This window comes from Globicephala melas, chromosome 12 (genome assembly GCF_963455315.2).
Source record: "Globicephala melas chromosome 12, mGloMel1.2, whole genome shotgun sequence".
NCBI lineage: Eukaryota > Metazoa > Chordata > Mammalia > Artiodactyla > Delphinidae > Globicephala > Globicephala melas.
In genome coordinates, this window is record NC_083325.1 from 56,716,511 (window position 1) to 56,742,402 (window position 25,892).

At 40.6% G+C, this 25,892-nt stretch overlaps 1 long non-coding RNA gene across 2 annotated transcripts in view; it reads left to right on the forward strand.

Annotated features, from left to right (window-relative positions):
• The window catches only part of LOC132598230 (uncharacterized), a 245,256-nt gene that overhangs the window by 148,150 nt on the left and 71,214 nt on the right, over nucleotides 1-25,892 (forward strand). The gene's annotated exons all lie outside the window — the stretch shown is intronic.

Here is a 25,892-nt window from a genome sequence, read left to right on the forward strand (position 1 = left end):
TATATTTCCGTTTTTTTCTAGAATGTTCCTATTGACCTAGAACTCAGCAGCATAGTTGGACGTATAAAGTGCTATTCTCTAAATTTAACCATAGAATCGGAGTTGAGAGTGAGGTGGCAGTTCACTGTTGGAGGTTGGGCTTGAGTTGGTACTAGACAAGTTTGATGTATCCAGGACTTTATCTTCATCGGCTTTTAAGAAACGGCTTCCTGAGATGAGTGAGCCATAGATTCAGAGTCTTGCTTATATTTCAGAATACCAGCAGTAAAGGCTTTTTTTGGGGTGGTGCCAACTGCTCATGAATTTTCTTCATAAGGCTAAAAAAAAAGTATACATTTAAATGAATTCTGGGATAACGCTTTGAACGACTTTTAGAAGTTATAGGAGGAAATCTGAGTACCTTACCGTTGTATAATTTAACTTTATTCTTTGTATTAGAGACTTACTAGATATTAATAAGTCCCATTTCCTTTTCCTGGGCACACAGAAAAACTGCCTTGACCATTATCCCTTGCATTTGGTTTGGGGCCAAGTACCTGGGTTTGTTTGTTTTTTTTAGTACCTGGGTTTTGTTCAGTGAAATATGATTGGGAGTAATGTGTGCTACTTGTAAGCCTGATCGTAAAACCCACTGTGCAGTCTTCCACATTCTCTTTAACTTTCTGGGAAAGGCCGTGTATTGGGGATGACAATATCAAAAGGTACAAGGAGACTTAATCTCTGAGTCATTTAGTTCAGTTCTTAGTTCCATAATTATTTTTTACATCAAAGCCATTATCATTTTAATTATGCAATTAAAATTTTAAAATCCTCCTTAATTCTTTACCTTGTTACATAGGTATTTTAATTTTGTAACTGGAATAGGAAATAAAAAACATCGTAAGTTGGCAATTTTAAAATGATGACATAATTCTAAAGGAAATGACTTTATATGTGAGATAGAAGATTGGGAAAAAACTTAAACAATTTAATATTCAGAGGTTGGACAAATGAAATACTGACAAATTGCCTTTCAGAGATCATTTTGATTTGAATGTTTCTAAAAGTTGATTATATGCTCCAGTGTTAAAAATCAGTGCTTTTCAGGGAGATCAGCTCGGTGCTTTGTGACCACCTAGAGGGGTGGGATAGGGAGGGTGGGAGGGAGACGCAAGAGGGAGGAGATATGGGGATATATGTATATGCATAGCTGATTCACTTTGTTATACAGCAGAAACTAACACACCATTGTAAAGCAATTATACTCCAATAAAGATGTTAAAAAAAAAAATCAGTCCTCTTTTCAAAGGCTAAAACAAATGATTCCTGAAGGGTCCAGTTTGTTTTCCAGTATAGCTTAAAATTGAAAGGAAAATATTAGTGCAGTAAAGCATGTACTCCTGTAATAGAATTTTCTTCTCCATTTACTGCAGTGACATTGCTTGAACGGAGTGGTATGAGCAGCCATATACGATATATTATTTTTATAAGTCTTAATAAGAATATCAAACATTTTTTTCACCAGCTGTGTTCAGGATTGATGTATCCCGATCACTATGACACAAATCTTATTGAGGAATCACAGGCAAAGCACAAGATAAATACACTTTCAATTTAAAGTACAGTTTCTCCTGGGAAACAGTTTGTAATGACTAATCTGTAAGAACCTTAATTACTCAATAGAATCAATGTGCTTGCCTGGGATGGTACCAGGCTTCCTGCTCATCCACGACCATCCACCCACTCAGTTGCTGCCTCTACTTCATAATATGCTTCTCCACATCTCTGCTTTGGAAGCATTCTTTGAATATTCTCATTTTTGCAGATGCTGTGCAGTTTGTTTTTTTTTGGGGGGGGGAGCATGTCTAGAGCTTAATTAACCTTTATTACTTTGAAATCCGTATTCATTCTTAGGTTTAATTTATGTCTTTCTGCTTTTGAATTTCAAAGACGGGGCTGACTAACAATGGGAGCGTTTGGGAAAATCTAATAATTATCCCAGCTTGGCCACTACCAAGTTGCATAATTGCTAGCAAATTATTCTATTTGCTGAATCTCTATTTTACTGTCAGGAGCTGACAGCAGTTACCATTATTTACCTCCAAGTAGATTATTCTTTTTTTTTTTTTTTGCGGTACACGGGCCTCTCACTGTTGTGGCCTCTCCCGTTGTGGAGCACAGGCTCCAGACGCGCAGGCTCAGTGGCCATGGCTCATGGGCCCAGCCGCTCCGCGGCATGTGGGATCCTCCCGGACCGGGGCACGAACCCGTGTCCCCTGCATCGGCAGGCAGACTCTCAACCACTGCACCACCAGGGAAGCCCTAGATTATTCATTTTGATGTTTGTCTTTTAAAATGCTAGAAAAACGCATTACGGCTGATAAGAGGGCTATAAAAAAAGACAATGTGAGTGGAGCTCTGCATTCAGGAAAGCTGGGTGTGAATCTAGGTTCTGTCATTTATTGGCTTAAAATCTTAGACAAGTCATTTAATCTCCAGGCCTGTTTGTTCAAATATGGAATAGGTTAATCTTATCACTATCACAGAGTTGTTACGAGGATGAAATAGACAAGTGCCTAGCACAGGGCTGGTCTATAGACAAAGCTCAATAAATATTTGTTAACTCAAGAAATTAGATATGAAACTTAAATTCCCCTGCAAAGGGCATAGAGCCTTGTGGAGAGTGACACCACCCTACATATAGTTATCTGTTGGTCCAGGGTGATCCACATTTACGGTGAATAAAGAATTCTGATTTAATTCTTTCATTTCACTATCATTAAGAGTGGAGAAAGAAAAGTGGGAAGGATCTATTGATTGTAATTCCACAAGAAAATTAGGAAGTCAAAAGTCCTGCAGATTAATTCTCTGCTCCAGATCTTCTGGTAGAGTTCATCCTATTTGGAATAAAATCTAAAGTCTTTACCGGGGCCCACAAGGGCCTGTAAGATAGGAGGTGGGCTGTCTCTGTACCTCATCTTCCTCTCCTCCTCACTCACTCTTCTCCATCCCCACATGTCTTCTTGCTGTTTTGGACCATTGAGTACATTGCCATTGCCATTCCCTACATGGAACATCTTTTCCCTTTTCTCCCAGATTTCTGTATAGCCGAACCCTTTCCATTATCCAAGGGGTTCCTTCCATATCACTTGCTCAGAAGGAATTCTCTAAAATAGTCACCTCCTTGTCCAACCCCATCACCGTCTATCCCATCAATCTGCATATTTTTCTTATACAATGATAAAAATATAAACCAGCACTTATAATCACTTAGCATTGTATTATGTGTATATTCCTTTACTTGTCTGTTATTTGTCTCTCCCACTATAATGTAAGTTCCAAGAGTGCAGAGGATGTTTTTTTTTTGCTCGTTGCTATCCTTCATACCTAGAACAGAGCTCAGCACAAGCAGGTCCTCAAAAACGTTTTGTTGCAGGAATGTGTTTACTGTATGGATTGACCTTCTTACTATCTTAGGCACTGGGACACTGTGTTTACCGTGTGAGAAAGCATTAAGAGGTCCAAATCTTATGGACTCAGAGGTAGATACACTTAACTAGCTGTAGTTGAGAGCTTGATGAAGGAAGACCCTTTTAGAAACACTGAATTTCCTGTTGGTAAAGAAAATGGGGTTATAGGAGGGACGTGTTGACTTGGGACTTCAAGATCACTTTGGGTGCCAAGAGCCATCAGGAAATTGAAAAAGACATGATGATTTTTACAACAGTGCTGAGGATGCTTTGGCTGTCAGGCTGTGGGGTGAGAGAAGGGTATTCCTACTAGTCATTATAAGAGTGAGGACTGGAGACTAGGATGATCTTTAGTAAGAAGTGGTGAATATGTTTTGTTCATGAAAGCTGTGGACAGACCTGCCCACAATGATACCTAATGCTGTCACACTGACCCATAAAGTGGCCTTGTGATCCCATCCTGCATATGGACATTGTCCAGCTACATTCCCTCCTTCCCCACCACCCTGTGCCCTTCCATCTCTATTTTTTTTTAAACCGTTATCTGTGACCTCATTATTTTCTCCCTTTCATTTTAAATTTGTTTAAACATTTCAAAGTCTCTGCAAAGTAATGTATGCCTAAGATAATTAAAATTGTATAGAAGAGTTTCTGGTAAAAAGCAGTTGGCTTCCACCTCATGTGTCTCTTTCCCTCACTTGTGTTTCCCTGAGGCCAACTCCTTCATTTGTATTTTCAGTTCTACTGATGTTTAATATCAAAACTCTAAAGCCGTCCTAATAGAAATGTAATGTGAGCCACAACTATAATTCTAAATGATCTAGTAGCCACATTAAAAAATTAAAAGTGCACATATAAAGCTTATTTTAAAAATACATTTTATTTAACCTAGTATATCCAAAATGTTATTTCACCATATAATATATTAATGAGATATTTTACATTTTTATATCGTTTTCAAAATTTGTGGTGTAACATACTTGAAGCACATTTCAATTTGCATTAGACACATTTTAAATGTTCAATAGCCACATGTGGCTCGTGGCTACTGTACTGAACAGTGATGTTCCAGGTAATGTGTGCCAGATCATATTTTTTGATTTATATTAATGATCTATAGTATATGTTTATTGTACATAATATATATAATTTCTCTTTGATTTTTTAAATCAAAGGTTTAAATAGGTTAAAAAGGTTTAAACCTATTCATTTCTCCTATCCTCTTCCTACTGTTTTTAGATACATACATGCACAAAAACATACAGGTGTGTATCCTTATATATGTATATAATTTATACTTATAATTTTAGTTCTTTTATTGGTTAACTTTTTTTTTTTTTTTTTTGTGGTGCGCGGGCCTCTCACTGTTGTGGCCTCTCCCGTTGCGGAGCACAGGCTCCGGTCGCGCAGGCTCAGCGGCCATGGCTCACGGGCCCAGCCGCTCCGCGGCATGTGGGATCTTCCCGGACCGGGGCACGAACCCGCGTCCCCTGCATCGGCAGGCGGACTCTCAACCGCTGCGCCACCAGGGAAGCCCTATTGGTTAACTTTTATAACTTTAAGTAATATACCTAAAGCTCTATTTCTGATTCTTCATGTTTCAATAAAGCTCAGTTATATCTCTTGACCCCTTACCTTATGATGGTACCGTTTCTACCACATTCTGCACATTTCCTCCTTTTTTCTCGGTTCTGTCTTTTGTCAGCCACACTTCAATAGAACCCAGTTTGTAAATACTTACAATTGATTCTGCAACCATGTGTTTTAATCTTTCTAGAAAATTACATAGTCAGGGAGGGAGTCTCTGTGTAATTTTGATTAATATTGATGGAGATACAGACAACTAGAACTTGATCACTGAGAGCAGAAAACCAAACAGAAAAGGCGTTTCCTTTCTGTAGGCCAATAAATTATGTAGTAACGGTTTTTGGTAATGGAATGAAGTATCAAATGCTAGTTTGAACTGGGACTTTTATTATTTTATGAGGCCATTTTTGGAGATTAAATATAGTAAGGAAATAGATTCACATTTGACATGTAAATGATTCTTCCTTGTTCTGAAGACAGCTGGTTCTTTACGGATCAGGGTTATGTTCTGCAAAAGACAAAATGCCAAGAGCCCAGAGTCAAAGGAACCACAGAATCACAAATGGCATTTGTATTTTAGTAGTATTGGGGGCTGATGTCATTCACAGAAAAGAGTATTTGCAGGTACTTCTGTCTTTAAAGTGAGAATTTGATATATTAAAATTATAAACTAAAAAAATTTTAAATTGAACTATTATATTCAATTCCTAATTACTATTATTCTATGTATAAATCTAGTAAATGCTACCAGTCACTTTAAGAATTTATTAATTAACTTGATTAATTATAGTCCTTTAAATATTTTAAACTTGAATGGATTTGATCTTCTTAAGAACTAGATGCCTGTAACAAGTAAATGACTTTAAAGTACTTAAAATGCTCTGGTTAATTTAATAAATAAAATTTATAAATATTGTAATTCTCAAGTTTTTAAAATATATTCTGATAGTGTATACAAACATAGGCAAATCCATTTATACCTTTTAAGTTGAACCATAAGTCTAAAAATCAATTATTCAATTACATATTTTATTTGGTTCCATATTTTAATCTGTCAGTTGCTTTGATGTACCAGATGTTCTAAGCAATTTAAGAATATTGATACCATGGACTTGATTACTTTATCATCTCTATTTCTCTCTCAATCTTCTGAGAATTAAAAAACCCTTACCCGCTGAGGACAGGGTCACCATCCTGAGCAAACTGGGGTTACTTCTCAGCTAGCTGAGAAAGGTAATTGTCCAGAGATTTGGATCTGGGGCTGCAGACATTCAGGGAGGTTTTCCTTATGGCCACGTTGAGTCTTGCCCAAGACACATCCATCAATGCCATTTTTTTTTTTTTTTTCCCGCAGCCTAAGTGCCTGGAGTCCAAGTTAAGACCTTTTTATTTCTCATGTGACATGTTTCAACCTTATTGTTTGATGTGGGTAGATGAAATTCTATAACTCCTACCCAGGTTGCTTTATCCCTAGATGGAAATCAGTTAACCAGTTTAAGGTTTGAGTCTATCCTTAATTCTTTTCTTCATCTCCTCTAACTGGCAGGTCTGGGGCACATAGGTATTTAAGTGGATTCTATATGTCTCACATCTTTACCTGGCTCTTCAGTTACCACACTGAGGACATGCTAATAACAGGAGGTGGTAGTCACTGTTTTTATTTTGTTTTGTTTTTGGCAAATAATCTGGAAGTCATGATTATCTTTGTGTATCATGAAGTGACCACTGTGTTGGACCTTGCAGTAGAACTTTCAAGTCAAAAGAGCTGCCATTCCACTGAATTGGAAGCCTCAAAGAAGGTGGAGCACCTAGAACTTCAAATGCATGATCAGGGGGGCTGGAGGAACACAGCAAAGGGACACCTGCTTTGGGGGAAGGTGGGACGTTTTAGCTTCCACTGTCCCTTATGCTCCCATAAATAAAGTGGAAAACAGAGGCTATAGAAGTTTCAGGTGTCTTATTTTTCAGACTCTTTTCCTATTAACCCCAGCATATGCTATTACTAATTACCATTCTCGAGTGACTGATTTGTGCCAGGTCGCGAGGTGTTATAATCTTTATGGAGTAGGAGGTCCTTCCATTGCTATCTTAGTATTTTTACCTCTAATCTACTACTCACTGCTCCCTGTTGAAGGGAAAATATCTAATCTCAATAGTCAGTGTCTGAAATATTCCTTGGGTCACACTCCCCCAGGGGGCAGAATTATAGGACTCTGAAATGCTTTCTGCTCCTCTCTGTACCTTCCCTTTCTATACTCTGCACCCACGGGCTTGTCCCCTGTGCCTGTGTGGGTAAGGCAGGCTGGGCAGGCTGTCCAGGTAGCTTGGTGAACAGACTAGGAGTCTGCTCAGACAGCCGGTCATTCTCGAGTTCAGGTAACAGGGGGAGGAAGTGTTGCTTGAACTCCTCGCCTTCTTCTCCAATCCACCTTTTAGCAGAATTGGGGTTTGGAGCACTTGTCCAACTTTGATAAAATAGGTATTTGTTCCTTATTTTGCTACTGGTTCTTGTGGGTATGTTTCTTTTGGTTGAGAATCTCAGAGTGATAGATGGAGAATGGGGAGGATTTAAAATGCTGCACCTACAGGTCCTCATGTTCAGAAAGATTAAGTAACATGACTAGGTCACATAAGCTAAACACTGATCAAACTAGGGTTTGAAATAGACCTGTCTCCAAAACCAGGATGGTTCCATGCTGCCTCACTGCTCCTGAACCAGTACAGCTTTTGAGCAACAGGGCAGTGATCATACCACCTGTGGCTGCTACTTCTTAGGGGGTGCGGGTCACACTGTAGACATCTACTCACTCAATGGTTCACAACCTTTTGATCTCTTTACACTCTTAAAATAATTGAGGATTCCAAAAAGCTTTTGTTTGTGTGGGTTATACCTTTTGACATTTACTCTATAAGAAATTAACACTGTGAAATTTTATAACACAGGAGCACGTATTCCATAGTGATGAGGTCATCACATGTGGTGTAGCCTCTGGAAATCTCCACTGTACACTCATGAAATGACTAAGAATGAAAAATGTGCCTTAATATTATTATGAAAATACTTTTGACCTGTGTTCCCTTGAAAGCACCCTGGGAATCTTCAAGGCCCCCTGCCACACCTTGAGGGCCACTGTAGTAACTTATTGGAGAGCAGGTGGTCCAGGGGCGGAGATTCAAGACTCTCAGCTGAGTGCCAGAGGCTGCAAGAAAGACTCTTCCAATAGACGCCCTCATGTATCTGCTGGCATGCACTGTACCCAGTCTCACAGCACTTGGTGTTCCTCTCATCGACTGATCTTGGTGGCCTGATTTCCACCCTACCAACCTCTGTACCTGCCATAGCATCTCACCTTGAGGTTTCAGTGTGTGCATAGACATGCACATGGGCATCTACTGTGCATACTGCCAGTGAATTCTTGGTACTGGGGGACATGTGAGCAGGTGAGAGTATGGCTACGGCAAGCTGTTCAGCTTGCGCATTCGTACACTAATTTACACACACACACTTTTTTTTTTTTACTTTCAACTTGAGGAGAGGGTGCCGTTTTTCTAATTTGCTTAAGGATGCTATATGTGTTAGAGGCAGCTCTGAAGTAGTGTGATTGGACACCCTCTTTTGGAAGACTACTGTGACATCAGCATGTATCCAGTGGTTTGGAATGGGGAGAGGTAAGCATCGAACAGGTCAGTTAAAAGGAATCCAGCTCAGAAAAATTAAATTAGGATGATTTACATTTGTAAAGCGACCTATATTGCTGAACCATTCCTGCAGGCTAGTCAAATTGCTGAACTAATCTGGAACATAAAGTTGGGAATTCCCTGACAATTCTACGTTTACTTTCTCAACCTTAAATTTACATTAGCTTTAGCTTCCCCATTTGACTGCATTATAATTTATTACCCCCAGTTTTCCCCATGGTTAACCTATTTGCCATTAGCCCTAGGGGACCTATGGTGCTTTAGATCTACTCTTGAATCTTAAAGACATTTTGCTTGTTTCAGTTTCCTACTTAGAGGGAAACATGGTCACAGTGGTGGTACCAGTTTCCTCCAGTGACCTTCATGGGCTCAGTGATTGATCTGAAGATGAAGGAAAATTGAGAGCAGTTCCGTATTCCTCACAGATAAGACGCTTGTTAGCATCACAAGATTGGCTTTGTAAAGGACCTCACTTCCTGTGAGGTCCTTCCTGTGTCCTGTCACTGTACCTCACAACTAGGTTTAAGGCACCCCTTGAGAATAAGCAAAAGTAGAAAAGCTGTGAAATCCAGGTGGTATGCCATTTAAATCAATTAAATGGTATTTAAAAATTGCTGCTCTCTCTCTAGGCTTGTGAAAATGGAAGCCTGTTAAGGAGAAAAGTTTACTTTTATTGTATGAAGAAAAAAATGTACTTTGTATTTGCGAACAATATAATTTTTTAATATTGTTTAATATTTTTTTCTGCTGCTGGTTGCAAATCAGATGTGTTAGAGAAGGACTATGTTCCCTAATGAACTACTGTAGACTTTATGAAGGTAGGGATCAGAATTTTTTTCCTGTATTTCTTCTTTACATTCATGTACCATATTATGAAATATACCAATCAGTATGTATTAAATGAAAATAAAAGAACTCAAACTATTATGTCCTTTCCCTGTTATCGCATTAATGGAGTGGTATTATAATGTAGATATATATGTATGTGTGTGTGTATATATATGTGTGTGTGTGTGTATATATATATATATATACACACACACACACACACATATATATACACACACATAGGAGTATTTAGGAGTGCATGGGAGAGCTCTTATATTTGGACTTGTGGCAAAAGACCCCAGACTTTCCATGTGGCCTGAACTTACAAGTGGCTTGAGAGCCTGTGTGATTACCTCAACTTCTGAGTTCCTCAGTGCAGAGCAGACCCACCTGGGGCTCTCCATCTATAGGAGCCTTCAACCATGCCTGAAAGGCAGCCTTGGTTTATAAACTCTGTAGACACATGACTTAAGTTCAGTGTTATGGTCTGAACTGTGTCCCCCTCCCATCCCCCAATTCATATGTTGAAGCCCTAACCCACAAATGTGATTGTATTTGGAAATGGGGTCTTTAAAGAGATAATTAAGGTTAAATGAGGTCAGAAGGGTGGGACCCTAGTCCGATACGACAGGTGTCCTTATAAGAAGAGGAAGAGACATGAGGGATTGGGACCTCACAGAGAAACCCAGTCTGCCGATATCTTGATCTTGGACTTCCAGCCTTCAGAACTGTGAGAAATAAATTTCTCACAAGCCACCCAGTCTGTGCTATTTTGTTGTGGAAGACTGAGCTGGCTAATATACCCAGCAAGGAAAACACTTGTTTGACAACAACTGTTGGAGACAGTGTGCCATGGTTTATACACAGCTAAAGCACTGATTCATTTGTTTGCAGACCTGTTTGCCTCTATCACTGTGATTTTACTGCATTTATAGTGAAGAGGAAGGAGAAATGGGCTATGTTAGTCACTCAGTTGGCCTCTCATTCTAGCCCACAGTTTGTTTTACAGCCTTGCTCTTGTCCTCTTCTAATCCCTTTGGTTGCAGAATGCAGGTTGTCTAGCTGTGTTACCAGGTCCAGAGTACTGTTTGTTAGCATAAGTGGTGACATAAGGAGGCAGGAATTCAGGGGGTTGAGGCAGAAAGGTGGGAGGGAGGAAGCCACAGTGAAGTCAAGGCAGGCAGTTCTGCTGGTCCATCAGGGAAGCAGTACAGGCTATGGTGGTTTCACATAGACTGTGGAGTAAGACCCCCCCAGGTGTGAATCCTAGCTCTGCTACTTTTCAAATGGCGATCTCGGGCAAGTTACTTAACCTCTCTTTACCTCAGTTTCCTCATCTTTAAAAAAGATGTAAGTAGGATTTTTGTAAGGTTTAAATGAATTAATATTGTATAAAGTGCTTTAAAAAGTGCCTGCTAATGGGAAATTGCTCCTTTAGCGTTAGTGACAATGGCAATGATGATGATGATGATAGTGATAATGAGGATGGATGTTGTCTTTTCACATGTACTTGGGCATACTGGTGTCGTCATGCCCCTTTCCCAAGGTTTCTCTTGGTTCCATCTCAGGCAGCTTGAGCAACTTGGGTCCATCCTTCCAACCCAGACTCAGAGGAGGGAAACTTCCTGTCCCACATAATCTGAATGTGTGGAGTCTCCATTACCATGACACAAAACTGTTCCCACTCAGGATCTTTCTCAGAATTCGTTAGACCATTTTCCTGTGTGACTTGGATATCTACCTTGTGCCAGGAATCTAAGTTGCTTCCCTCAGATTGGATCTCTTGGATATTGGTGCCAGCCTGAAGTTCTGCTGCTCTGCAGATTAAGGATTTGGACTCAAGCCCCTTCCTTCAGCCATCCCTTCTTTTCTGATTGGTTTTTCAATCAATGGGTTTTCATCCCACTTGGGCCTGTTTGCTTCCTTCTTTCCTCAAGGAACTCTCAGGGGGCTCCAGGCTCCATGGCTGGGCTCTACCACTAACGACACACTGACTTCAGTCACATAATTCTCTTTCCTTTCCTTGGAATGTCATTTCTTGTCATCTCTGCAAGTCTATTTCCTGTATATCAGCCAAGCCCTCTCTCACATGGCATTTTCCCATGAAACCTCTCCATATTCTAATTTTTCCCTGAGAGGATGTCTCACATAACATTTTGATATGAATTTAAACTCCTAGAATAGGTGATGGATGTTTCTAAAAAGCACAGATGATTCTATGTCAAATGCAGTAGAAAATAAATGTGCTTGCATATAGGATGTTATAACGGAAGTTTAAACTGAGGCTCTAAGATGCAGAAGATATCAGATACCAGAAGTTATTGGGCAGTAACTTCAAATTTGTGCCTGGGAGCTGGTTAGATTGACTCATTCACACTGAACATATATGAAAGGATTGGGTTGTTAGAGATGAAGGAGGACTGTGCAGAGGGTTTCTTTTCAGAGAGTCTGTTTCATCCTCCTCCCTGCCCCCAAAAGCCACTAAGCAATTCCTAGGCAGTGTTTAGAATGGCCACATTCACTTTCTTCTCACAATACCTGGCCACAATTGGTTACAATGCCTAGATTAAGCAATTTGGCCCTTATAAAAGTTAAATGAATTATTTGCCTACTATGGCTTGTTTCCAGGAAGTATTTTTCTCATATTGAACAATTTTGTAGATAATTTATGACTCTAAGTCAGCTACAAGGTGAGTCAACTGTATACACTGGAATATGATTACCTTGTGATTAGCAGCTCGCTTTCAGGATGATCCAACCTGCATATTTGGCAAGCCATCAAATATCTGCTAATAGAGTGTCAGGCATACTCATGTAGTTGTTAAATGTCTTCGTATGTGATGAGCGTAGGAATCTTCACAGTAAGCCCCAGTTTCCACATCAAATTCTGTGTGCCCTCTGCTATCAGGCACACTATTGACCTGTAGACTATCTATTCATTCAAACGGAAGGAAGAACAGCGTTTTCTTGCTTACTAGTGCTTTCTGGGTGTTATGGGCTGAATTGTTTTCCTCCCAGATTCATATGTTGACTTGCTGACCCCCAGTACCTCAGAATGTGACCTTATTTGGAAATAGAGTTATTGCTGGTATAATGGGTTAAGATGAAGTCATACTGGAGTAGGGTAAGCCCCTGATTCAATATGACTGTTATCCTTATAAAAAAAGGAAATTTGGGGCTTCCCTGGTGGTGCAGTGGTTGAGAGTCTGTCTGCCGATGCAGGGGCCATGGGTTCGTGCCCCGGTCCGGGAGGATCCCACATGCCGTGGAGCAGCTGGGCCCGTGAGCCATGACTGCTGAGCCTGCGCGGAAATTTGGACACAGAGACATGCATGCAGGGAGAATGTCGTGTGAAGATGAAGGCTAAGATTGGGGTGATCCTTCTACAAGCCAAGGACTGCCAGAGATTACCAGCAAACCACTGGCAGCTAGCAGAGGGGCATGGGACAGATTCTCCCTCACAACCTTCAAAAGGAACCAACCCTGCCAACACCTTGATTTTACCAACAGAACTGAGAGACAGAAATTCCTTCTGTTTAAGCCATGCAGTTTGTGATACTTTGTTACTTACTGTAGCCCTAGGAAACTAAGGAGCAAAATCAACAATGAAGGAGTATTTCCTAGGTCCATGGACTCCTTTCACTACTTCCCATGCTTTATGTGCTATAATAATTCTCACTCTTCTATTGCCTTTATCACAGTAGCTCATCTTTCCTTTCTCTTTAGAGAAATTGCATAAAGCCTCCAGTATCCAGAATGGGTGGCTAATGGATAGATTAATTTGGTTTGAAGTGAAAAGATTTACTAAACGGCCATGGGATATGTTTAGAATGTCCAACTCTAGCAAATTTGAGAATTCTTAGGTTGCATGCATACTTTTTCTGTAATCCTAGACGTAAAGGCAAACATCTAAAAAATGGTGGACATTTTAGCATACTTAATAAAAAGATGAAAGACAGCAAAACTACAATTAATGAAAAATAAGGTTGGAATGGAGGACCTTATACGCATAGATGAATGTGTTTTAGTCTATGAATAATGAGAGCTACAAATAACTACAGAAGGGAGTGACATCGTTATTTAAAACTTAAAGAAAATTCTTATTAGAGTATAGTTGATTTACAATGTTGTGTTTCAGGTGTACAGCAAAGTGAATCAGTTATACATATACATATATCCACTCTTTTTTAGATTCTTTTCCCATATAGGCCATTACAGAGTATTGAGTAGAGTTTCCTGTGCTATAAGGTCTTTATTAGTTATCTATTTTATATATAGTAGTATGTATATGTCAATCCCAATCTTCCAATTTATCCCTCTTCCCCTTATCCCCTGGTAGTTATTTAAATCTTTATCTTGAGATACGTATATAGATTTACAGGAAGATGCAAAGAAATGTCCAGGGAGGTCCTGTGTGCCCTTTATCCAACCTCTCTTAATGTGAACATCTGGCATAACCCTAGTATAAAATGAAAACCAGGAGATTGACATTGGCATAATCTGCTTGTTCAATTTCACCAGTTAATATATGCACTCATTCATCTCATTTGTGTGTGTATGTGTGTGTGGTGCTATGCAATTTTGTTACGCATGTAGCATAGTATAACCACCATTACAATTAAGATTCTTCCCTGTACCACGACTGCAAGACTCCTATGTTTGCTTTTTATAGCCTCACCCATCTCCTCCCCCACCCATTTCTAACCCCTGGTACCCACGAATCTGTTCTTCATCTCTATAATTATGTCATTTCATGAATTTCACATAAATTGAATCATACAAAATATATCCTTTTGACTTAAATTTTTTTTTATTCAACATAATTTTGTTGAGGTTCATTCAAGATGTTTCTTGTATCAACAGTTCACTACTTTTTAACGCTGAGTAATATTCCATGGGCTGTCAGTACTACAGTTTGTTCAACCATTCACTTACTGAAGGGTATTTGGGTAGTTTTTGGTTATTGCAAGTGAAGCTACTATGACATTTGTGTCTAAATTTCTGTGTGAAAACAAGTTTTCCTTTCTCTGCTATATGCCCAAGAGTGTAGTTGCTGGCTCTGTTGGTGTAAGTCTATTGTTAGTTTTAAAAGGAAATGTCAAACTATTTTCAAAGTGGCTCTGCCATCTTACATTTTCACTAGTGATCTAACTTCTCCACATCCTCCTCTAGATTTGGTGTTATCACAATTTATTATTTTAGTCACTCTGACAGGTATAGTTATATCTTATTGTAGTCTTTTTTTAAATTTAATTTAATTTAATTTTTTACATCTTTATTAGAGTGTAATTGCTTTACAATGGTGTGTTAGTTTCTGCTCTATAACAAAGTGAATCAGTTATACATATACATATGTTCCCATATCTCTTTCCTCTTGTGTCTCCCTCCCTCCCACCCTCCCTATCCCACCCCTCCAGACGGTCACAAAGCTCCGTGCTGATCTCCCTGTGCTATGCGGCTGCTTCCCACTAGCTATCTACCTTACATTTCATAGTGTATATATGTCCATGCCTCTCTCTCGCTTTGTCACAGATTACCCCTCCCCCTCCCCATATCCTCAAGTCCATTCTCTAGTAGGTCTGTGTCTTTATTCCTGTCTTACCCCTAGGTTCTTCATGACTTTTTTTTCCTTAAATTCCATATATATGTGTTAGCATACGGTATTTGTCTTTCTCTTTCTGACTGACTTCCCTCTGTATGACAGACTCTAGGTCTGTCCAACTCATTACAAATAGCTCAATTTCGTTTCTTTTTATGGATGAGTAATATTCCATTGTATATATGTGCCACATCTTCTTTATCCATTCATCCCATGATGGACACTTAGGTTGTTTCCATCTCCTGGCTATTGTAAATAGAGCTGCAATGAACATTTTGGTACATGACTCTTTTTGAATTATGGTTTTCTCAGGGTATATGCCCAGTAGTGGGATTGCTGGGTCATATGGTAGTTCTATTTGTAGTTTTTTAAGGAACCTCCATACTGTTCTCCATAGTGGCTGTACCAATTCACATTCCCACCAGCAGTGCAGGAGTGTTCCCTTTTCTCCACACCCTCGCCAGCATTTATTGTTTCTAGATTTTTTGATGATGGCCATTCTGACTGATGTGAGATGATATCTCATTGTAGTTTTGATTTGCATTTCTCTAACGATTAATGATGTTGAGCATTCTTTCATGTGTTTGTTGGCAGTCTGTATATCTTCTTTGGAGAAATGTCTATTTAGGTCTTCTGCCCATTTTTGGATTGGATTGTTTGTTTTTTGTTATTGAGCTGCATGAGCTGCTTAAAATTTTGGAGATTAATCCTTTGTCAGTTGCTTCATTTGCAAATATTTTCTCCCATTCTGAGGGTTGTCTTTTTGTCTTGTTTATGGTTTCCTTTGCTATGCAAAAGCTTTGCAGTTTCATTAGGTCCCATTTGTTTATTTTTGTTTTTATTTCCATTTCTCTAGGAGGTGGGTGAAAAAGGATCTTGCTGTGATTTATGTCATAGAGTGTTCTGCCTATGTTTTCCACTAAGAGTTTGATAGTTTCTGGCCTTACATTTAGGTCTTTAATCCATTTTGAGCTTATTATTGTGTACGGTGTTAGGGAGTGATCTAATCTCATACTTTTACATATACCTGTCCAGTTTTCCCAACACCACTTATTGAAGAGGCTTTTCTTTCTCCACTGTACATTCCTGCCTCCTTTATCAAAGATAAGGTGACCATATGTGCGTGGGTTGATCTCTGGGCTTTCTATCCTGTTCCATTGATCTATCTTTCTGTTTTTGTGCCAGTACCACACTGTCTTGATTACTGTAGCTTTGTAGTATAGTCTGAAGTCCAGGAGCCTGATTCCTCGAGCTCCATTTTTCATTCTCAAGATTGCTTTGGCTATTTGGGGTCTTTTGTGTTTCCATACAAATTGTGAAATTTTTTGTTCTAGTTCTGTGAAAAATGCCAATGGTAGTTTGATAGGGATTGCATTGAATCTGTAGATTGCTTTGGGTAGTAGAGTCATTTTCACAATGTTGATTCTTCCAATCCAAGAACATGGTATATCTCTCCATCTAGTTGTATCATCTTTAATTTCTTTCATCAGTGTCTTATAATTTTCTGCATACAGGTCTTTTGTCTCCTTAGGTAGGTTTATTCCTAGATATTTTATTCTTTTTGTTGCAGTGGTAAATGGGAGTGTTTTCTTGATTTCACTTTCAGATTTTCATCATTAGTGTAGGGGAATGCCAGAGATTTCTGTGCATTAATTTTGTATCTTGCTACTTTACCAAGTTCTTTGATTAGCTCTAGTAGTTTTCTGGTAGCATCTTTAGGATTCTCTATGTATAGTATCATGTCATCTGCAAACAGTGACAGCTTTACTTCTTCTTTTCCGATTTGGATTCCTTTTACTGTCTTTTCTTCTCTGATTGCTGTGGCTAAAACTTCCAAAACTATGTTGAATAAGAGTGGCGAGTGTGGGCAACCTTGTCTTGTTCCTGATCTTAGTGGAAATGGTTTCAGTTTTTCACCATTGAGGATGATGTTGGCTTTGGGTTTGTCATATATGGCCTTTATTATGTTGAAGAAAGTTCCCTCTATGCCTACTTTCTGCAGGGTTTTTTATCATAAATGGGTGTTGAATTTTGTTGAAAGCCTTCTCTGCATCTATTGAGATGACCATATGGTTTTTCTCCTTCAATTTGTTAATATGGTGTATCACATTGATTGATTTGTATATATTGAAGAATCCTTGCATTCCTGGAATAAACCCCACTTGATCATGGTGTATGATCCTTTTAATGTGCTGTTGGATTCTGTTTGCTAGTATTTTGTTGAGGATTTTTGCTTCTATGTTCATCAGTGATATTGGCCTGTAGTTTTCTTTCCTTGTGACATCCTTGTCTGGTTTTGGTATCAGGGTGATGGTGGCCTTGTAGAATGAGTTTGGGAGTGTTCCTCCCTCTGCTATATTTTGGAAGAGTTTGAGAAGGATAGGTGTTAACTCTTCTCTAAATGTTTGATAGAATTTGACTGTGAAGCCATCTGGTCCTGGGCTTTTGTTTGTTGGAAGATTTTTAATCACAGTTTCAATTTCAGTGCTTGTGATTGGTCTCTTCATATTTTCAATTTCTTCCTGATTCAGTCGTGGCAGGTTTTGCATTTCTAAGAATTTGTCCCTTTCTTCCAGGTTGTCCATTTTATTGGCATAGAGTTGCTTGTAGTAATCTCTCATGATCTTTTGTATTTCTGCAGTGTCAGTTGTTACTTCTCCTTTTTCATTTTTAATTCTATTGATTTGAGTCTTCTCCCTTTTTTTCCTTGATGAGTCTGGCTAATGGTTTATGAATTTTGTTTATCTTCTCAAAGAACCAGCTTTCAGTTTTATTGATCTTTGCTATCATTTCCTTCATTTCTTTCTTATTTATTTCTGATCTGATTTTTATGATTTCTTTCCTTCTGCTAACTTTGAGGGTTTTTTTGTTCTTCTTTCTCTAATGCTTTAGGTGCAAGGTTAGGTTGTTTATTCGAGATGTTTCCTGTTTCTTAAGGTAGCATTGTATTGCTATAAGCTTCCCTCTTAGAACTGCTTTTGCTGCACCCCATAGGTTTGGGTCATCATGTCTCCATTGTCATTTGTTTCTAGGTATTTTTTTATTTCCTCTTTGATTTCTTCAGTGATCACTTCGTTATTAAGTAGTGTATTGTTTAGCCTCCATGTGTTTGTATTTTTTACAGATCTTTTCCTGTAATTGATATCTAATCTAATAGCATTGTGGTTGATACAATTTCAATTTTCTTAAATTTACCAAGGCTTGATTTGTGACCCAAGATATGATCTATCCTGGAGAATGTTCCATGAGCACTTGAGAAAAATGTGTATTATGTTGTTTTTGGATGGAATGTCCTATAAATATCAATTAAGCCCATCTTGTTTAATGTATCATTTAAAGCTTGTTTTCCTTATTTATTTTCATTTTGGATGATCTGTCCATTGGTGAAAGTGGGGTGTTAAAGTCCCCTACTATGAATGTGTTACTGTCGATTTCCCCTTTTATGGCTGTTAGTATTTGCCTTATGTATTGAGGTGCTCCTATGTTGGGTACATAAATATTTACAATTGTTATATCTTCTTCTTGGATCGATCCCTTGATCATTATGTAGTGTCCTTCTTTGTCTCTTCTAATAGTCTTTATTTTAAAGTCTATTTTGTCTGATATGAGAATTGCTACTCCAGCTCTCTTTTGGTTTCCATTTGCATGCAGTATCTTTTTCCATCCCCTTACTTTCAGTCTGTATGTGTCCAGAGGTCTGAAGTGGGTCTCTTGTAGACAGCATATATATGGGTCTTGTTTTTGTATCCATTCAGCCAAACTGTGTCTTTTGGTGGGAGCATTTAGTCCATTTACTTTTAAGGTAATTATCGATATGTATGTTCCTATTCCCATTTTCTTAATTGTTTTGGGTTTGTTATTGTAGGTCTTTTCCTTCTCTTGTGTTTCTTGCCTAGCGAAGTTCCTTTAGCATTTGTTGTACAGCTGGTTTGGTGGTGCTGAATTCTGTCAGCTTTTGCTTGTCTGTAAAGGTTTTAATTTCTCCATCAAATCTGAATGAGATCCTTGCTGGGTAGAGTAATCTTGGTTGCAGGTTTTTCTCCTTCATCACTTTGAATATGTCCTGCCACTCACTTCTGGCTTGCAGAGTTTCTGCTGAGAGATCAGCTGTTAACCTTATGGGGATTCCCTTGTGTGTTATTTATTGTTTTTCCCTTGCTGCTTTTAATATGTTTTCTTTGTATTTAATTTTTGACAGTTTGATTAATATGTGTCTTGGCATATTTCTCCTTGTATTTATCCTGTATGGGACTCTCTGTGCTTCTGGACTTGGTTAACTATTTCCTTTCCCATATTAGGGAAGTTTTCAACTATAATCTCTTCAAATATTTTCTCAGTCCCTTTCTTTTTCTCTTCTCCTTCTGGAACCCCTATAATTCGAATGTTGGTGCATTTAATGTTGTCTCAGAGGTCTCTGAGACTGTCCTCAGTTTTTTTCATTCTTTTTTTTTTATTCTGCTCTGCAGTAGTTATTTCCACTATTTTATCTTCCAGGTCACTTATCCGTTCTTCTGCCTCAGTTATTCTGCTATTGATACCATCTAGAGTACTTTTAATTTCATTTATTGTGTTGTTCATTGTTGTTTGTTTCATCTTTAGTTCTTCTAGGTCCTTGTTAAATGTTTCTTGCATTTTGTCTATTCTATTTCCAAGATTTTGGATCATCTTTACTATCAGTATTCTGAATTACTTTTCAGGTAGACTGCCTATTTCCTCTTCATTTGTTAGGTCTGGTGGGTTTTTACCTCACTCCTTCATCTGCTGTGTGTTTTTTTGTCTTCTCATTTTGCTTACCTTACTGTGTTTGAGGTCTCCTTTTTGCAGGCTGCAGGTTCGTAGTTCCTGTTGTTTTTGGTGTCTGTCCTCAGTGGCTGAGGTTGGTTCAGTGGGTTGTGTAGTCTTCCTGGTGGAGGGGACTAGTGCCTGTGTTCTGGTGGATGAGGCTGGATCTTGTCTTTCTGCTGGGCAGGTCCACGTCTGGTGGTGTGTTTTGGGGTGTCTGTGGACTTATTATGATTTTAGGCAGCCTCTCTGCTAATGGGTGGGGTTGTGTTCCTGTCTTGCTAGTTGTTTGGCATAGGGTGTCCAGCACTGTAGCTTGCTGGTCGTTGAGTGAAGCTGGGTGCTGGTGTTGAGATGGAGATCTCTGGGAGATATTCGCCTTTTGATATTATATGGAGGTGGGAGGTCTCTTGTGGACCAGTGTTTGAAGTTGGCTCTCCCACCTCAGAGGCACAGCACTGACTCCTGGCTGCAGCACCAAGAGGCTTTCATCCACACGGCTCAGAATAAAAGGGAGAAAAAGTAGAAAGAAAGAATTAGTAGAAGTAGAAAGAAAGAAAGAAAGAATGAAAGAAAGGAGGGAGGGAGGAAGGAAGGATGGAAGGAGGGAAGGAAGGAAAAAAGAAAAGATAAAATAAAGTAAGATAAAATGTAATAAAATTATTAAAATAAAAAAATAATTATTAGAAAAAAAACGGACGGATAGAAACCTAGGACAAATGGTGGAAGCAAAGCTATACAGACAAAATCTCACACAGAAGCATACACATACACACTCACAAAAAGAGGAAAAGGGGAAAAAATCATAGATCTTGCTCCTAAAGTCCACCTCCTCAATTTGGGATGATTCGTTGTCTATTCAGGTATTCCACAGACGCAGGGTACATCAAGTTGATTGTGGAGCTTTAATCCGCTGCTTCTGAGGCTGCTGGGAGAGATTTTCCTTTCTCTTCTTTGTTCTCACAGCTCCCGGGGCTCATCTTTGGACTTGGCCCCGCCTGTGCATGTAGGTCGCTGAAGGGCGTCTGTTCTTCGCTCAGACAGGACGGGGTTAAAGGAGCAGCTGCTTCGGTGGCTCCGGCTCACTCAGGCCGGGGCGGGGAGGAGGGAGGGGCACGGATGCGGGGTGGGCCTGCGGCGGCAGAGGCCGGCGTGACGTTGCACCAGCCTCAGGCGCGCCATGCGTTCTCCTGGGGAAGTTGTCCCTGGATCCCGGGACCCTGGCAGTGGCGGGCTGCACAGGCTCCCTGGAAGAGGGCTGTGGATAGTGACCTGTGGTCGCACACGGGCTTCTTGGTGGCGGCAGCAGCAGCCTTAGCGTCTCATGCACGTCTCTGGTGTCCGTGCTTTTAGCCGCGGCTCGCGCCAGTCTCTGGAGCTCCTTTTAGCAGCGCTCTTAATCCCCTCCCCCTCGCGCACCAGGAAACAAAGAGGGAAGAAAAAGTCTCTTGCCTCTTCGGCAGTTCCAGACTTTTCCCCGGACTCCCTCCCGGCTAGCCGTGGCGCACTAACCCCCTGCAGGCTGTGTTCACGCCGCCAACCTCAGTCCTCTCCCTGCGCTCCGACCGAAGCCCGAGCCTCAGCTCCCATCCCCGCCCGCCCTGGCAGGTGAGCACACAAGCCTCTCGGGTCGGTGAGTGCTGGTCGGCACCGATCTTCTGTGCGGGAATCTCTCCGCTTTGCTCTCCGCACCCCTGTTGCTGCGCTCTCCTCCGCGGCTCCGAAGCCTTCCCCCTCCGCCACCCGCAGTTTCCACTCGCAAAGGGGCTTCCTAGTGTGTTGGAAACCTTTCCTCCTTCACAGCTCCTTCCCACTGGTGCAGGTCCCGTCCCTATCGTTTTGTCTCTGTTTATTCTTTTTTCTTTTGCCCTACCCAGGTACGTGGGGAGTTTCTTGCCTTTTGGGAGGTCTGAGGTCTTCTGCCAGCGTTCAGTAGGTGTTCTGTAGGAGTTGTTCCACGTGTAGATGTATTTCTGGTGTATCTGTGGGAGGAAAGCGATATCCGCGTCTTACTCTTCCGCCATCTTCCCCTCCTCCCCTTATTGTAGTCTTAATCTGCATTTTTGTAATGGCTTATGCTGTACACCTTTTCATGTGCTTATTTGCCATCCGTATCTGCTCTTCTGTGCAGTGTCTGTGCATGTCTTTTGACCATTTTTGAGTTGAATTGTTTTTCTAATGTTAAATTTTGAGAGTTCCTTATATTTTCTAGATATGAGTCCTTGTTTGGATATGTGATTGTGAATACTTTCTTCTGGTCTATAGTTTGTCTTTTCATCCTCTTAACAGGATCGTTTTCAGAGCGAAAGTTTTAAATTTTGCTAAAGCCCAGGTTATCAGCTTTTCTTGTTATGTATTGTGATTGTGCTATCAAGGATGTGATGAGGTTTGTATTTTTGAACATGAAGGATGAAAAGGAAAGCATTAAACATGGTGAAAGGTAGATAGTGGCGAGGCTGTTTCAGCAGTCCAAATGCAGAGACAGTGTCAGCATAGCTGGAGAGAAGAGAATAAATAGTTTCATTAGGTAGTAGGCATAATAGGACTTCAAGATCAATCACACATAAAGGGTGGGGGTATTAGGAGACATTTGGGGTTTGGGTTTACATAACTGAGTGGATAACTTTGCCATTACCTGGGCTGATTACATGAAGAAAGAGCAGCTTTGGGAGATGGGGCCGGGGTGACCACGATTATCAGACACAATGAATTGAAGGTGCTTGTGGGACATCCAGGGTGAAATATTTAGTGGGCGGTTAGAGAGATGGCTGTAGACCTCAGGTGAATGTTAGAAACTAAAGACATGGGCTTGGGAGTCGTGACACTCAGGTGTGCTTGAGGCCATGGGAATAAGCGAAACCACCTGGGGAGAGACTAACCATGGGGTTTCGGTTCTGTGCATGAAATCAGAAGACAGTAGTGGGCTTCAGTACACGACGTAAAAAAGCTGAAAACTGGCTGAGAAATTCCAGGTCCTCTTCCATTATCAAGAAATTCTGGAAATCTGGAAAAGCAAAAATCTTTCAGTGCCTTCCTTTGGAAAGAGGATTCAGAGAATGATTCTAATTTATCTGAGTTCTTGAACCTTAAACATATGAAGGACGAGTCACTAGGTAGGCCACTGAGTTTTATCTCCAATACTCTCCAACCTATCTTTCTATTCCAAACCTATCCCCAAGAAATGGGGGTTAGCATCCTATCTAATTTGGAATAAGAGACGCAATGCCACATGAGGTAAATCAAATAAAAATGAAAAAAAAAACTTAAAAAAAGTCATGGTTGGTGGAAATGGGTATTTGAAGATCAGCTTTTGATCAGCATGTGCCGTCTAAGCCTTTAACTTTTAAAATGCTCAAGCACAGTAATTTATTTTCATGCTGTGAGTGAATGAAAGGGGAAGATTATAATTCTTTTAAAAGGAAAGACTGCTGCCTGCGGTCTTGGAAAATAATAGCACTATGTTCTGAAGCTGGAAACCCACCCTGCCCTTAGCTCCACAAGCTGTGCTTAAAGGAAAAGAAAATATACAGGGAAGAATGCATCTCACTGTATTTAAAAAGGATTTGAGGAGGTTTCTGTCCTCCCCCACCCCGGATCCCTCACAAAATGTTCCCGTGTCCTCCTGGTTCCCCTACACCAACACCAGAGCATGCATGGATTCCTACCTGCCTTTCTATTGTATCAGGTTGAAAAGAGTTTGGGTCAGAAAACCAAAATTCCTCCTGAGTATGACACTTTAAAAAGCGAAAAGGGGATGATAAAGTGTGAGCAATCAACCTGCAGGATAGGCTGTGCGGGTCTCCAGGTGGACCGTTAGGGGAAGTGGAGATGCATGCAATGTCCAGCAGGTGGCAGTGTGAGCACGTGGCAAGGCCAGTAGAGGTACTCCATTCCCGAGGGCCAGGACCTGGGAGCCGGTTCTGTCCATCTCTGAAGGTAGGTTTCCAGCCCCTTACCTCCTACCTTTTAAGTCCTTAACAAATCCTGAAAAAGCCTTTCCATTTGATGATTTGTAGAAGCATCGATTGTCTCCCTTCCATCCAGGGGCTTATTTTGAAAGGCTGAGCTCTTGGAATAAACGAGCAACCTACACAATACGAAGGGAAATAAAATGCTTGATAGCCGTTTGATGGCAAGTTTGTCTGCCTCAAGCATTCCTTTGGCAGAATGATCAAGTAAGGACAAGGTCATGGTTTTGATCTCTGCAGAGGCCAATTAGCTTTGTTCTATTGTGTGGCCAAGGGCTTCACCTTGCATACGTTTAACCACCTGAAAATGTCTGTTTTGTGTATGGGAGTCAATGCTGCAGTGTTGCTCATAGAAATTCTCTAGGGTTAAAAAAAGAAGATTGGGGGCCTCCCTGGTGGTGTAGTGGTTAAGCATCCGCCTGCCAATGCAGGGGACACAGGTTCGAACCCTGGTCTGGGAAGATCCCACATGCTGCGGAGCAACTAAGCCCATGCGCCACAACTACTGAGCCTGCGCTTTAGAGCCTGCGAGCCACGGCTACTGAGCCCGTGTGCCACAACTACTGAAGCCTGCGCGCCTACAGCCCACGCTCTGCAACAAGAGAAGCCACTGCAATGAGAAGCCCACGCACTACAACGAAGAGTAGCCCCCGCTTGACCAACTAGAGAAAGCCGGCATGCAGCAACAAAGACCCAATGCAGCCAAAAATTTAAAGAAAAAAAATCCTATTAAAAAAAAAAAAAAAGAAGATTGGCATCAGAGTCATGCAGACTTGGGTCCAAATCCCTGCTCTATCACTCAGTGGTTGTGTAACCTCAGATAAGTTACGCTCTCTGTATCCTTCTTCCTGTTACTACAGGTGCTGTGTGAAGGTGATAGTGTAGATGAAGTCCTGGCATACTGTAAGTGCTCGAGCAAGGGTAGCTAGAAATAATAATGATGTTAAAGTCTATTGACTGTTCCCATGACAACTTACCTGGATTCTTTGTTCACCAAGGAGAACATTGTTTTGTTCCAGTGCCCTATGAGGATACAGTTATCTCTTTGCTTCAGTGGACTCTCTACTTAGACCCTTACCCTTTCTCCTCTTGCTGGTCTCAGGCTGCTGAGAGGGGCCAGAGGTGGGGGACTGCCTGGGCTAGAAAGAGCAGGTTAAGTGTACATTGTTGTCACATCACTGCAGCCCATGGCCAAATCAAAATGACCTTTGGATGGTCAGTTCTCCCTCTCTGCAGAACCTTAACGGAATGTGAGCTATGCAGGTCAAGTGACTTCTCCAAGGGAAGAAAGCCCAGATTCCTTGCCCTCTGATCACTCACATACATTGTTATTTAGATGCACTCCTAACCTCCGCTGCATCCGTGCTGCTCCTGTTAGGATCAGTTCTCCATTTCCATCTCAGTTCATAGCTCCACCATCCATCCAGTTTTGCAAGCCAGGTATCTAGGAGTCATGTTGGGCATCTCCCTCTGCTTCTTTTCTCTCTGTGTCTTGCCCCATCACCCAGTCTTGTCAGTTTTATCTTCAAAACATCTCTTAAATCCATTCCATGTCTTATCATCTGGATTACCATCCCTCTTGTCCATGACATCCTAATTTCTTCTAGATCTCCACAGCAAACTTCTAGTGGCATACCTGCATTCACTCTGCCCCTTCACTAGTCTCTTCTCTGCTCTGAAGTTAGAGTGATGTTCTCTCTGCTCTCCCATTGCCTGTAGGGTGAAGATGAAACTCCTGACGTTACTTACGAAGTCCTGCCTGGTCTGACTTCTTTTCTCAGCTGTAGCCCTGGTAGCCTGTTATTAGTTCCTTGGATTTGCTCCTATCCTTTCCACCTGTGGACACTTGCCTGGGCTCTTCACGGCCCCATTTCACCTACTTAACACTATTAACCTTTGAATATCTCAGTTCAAATGGGACTTCTTAGGAATCCCTCTTTACTGCCCTAATTAGGCAAAGTAATAATAATGAAACAGCAA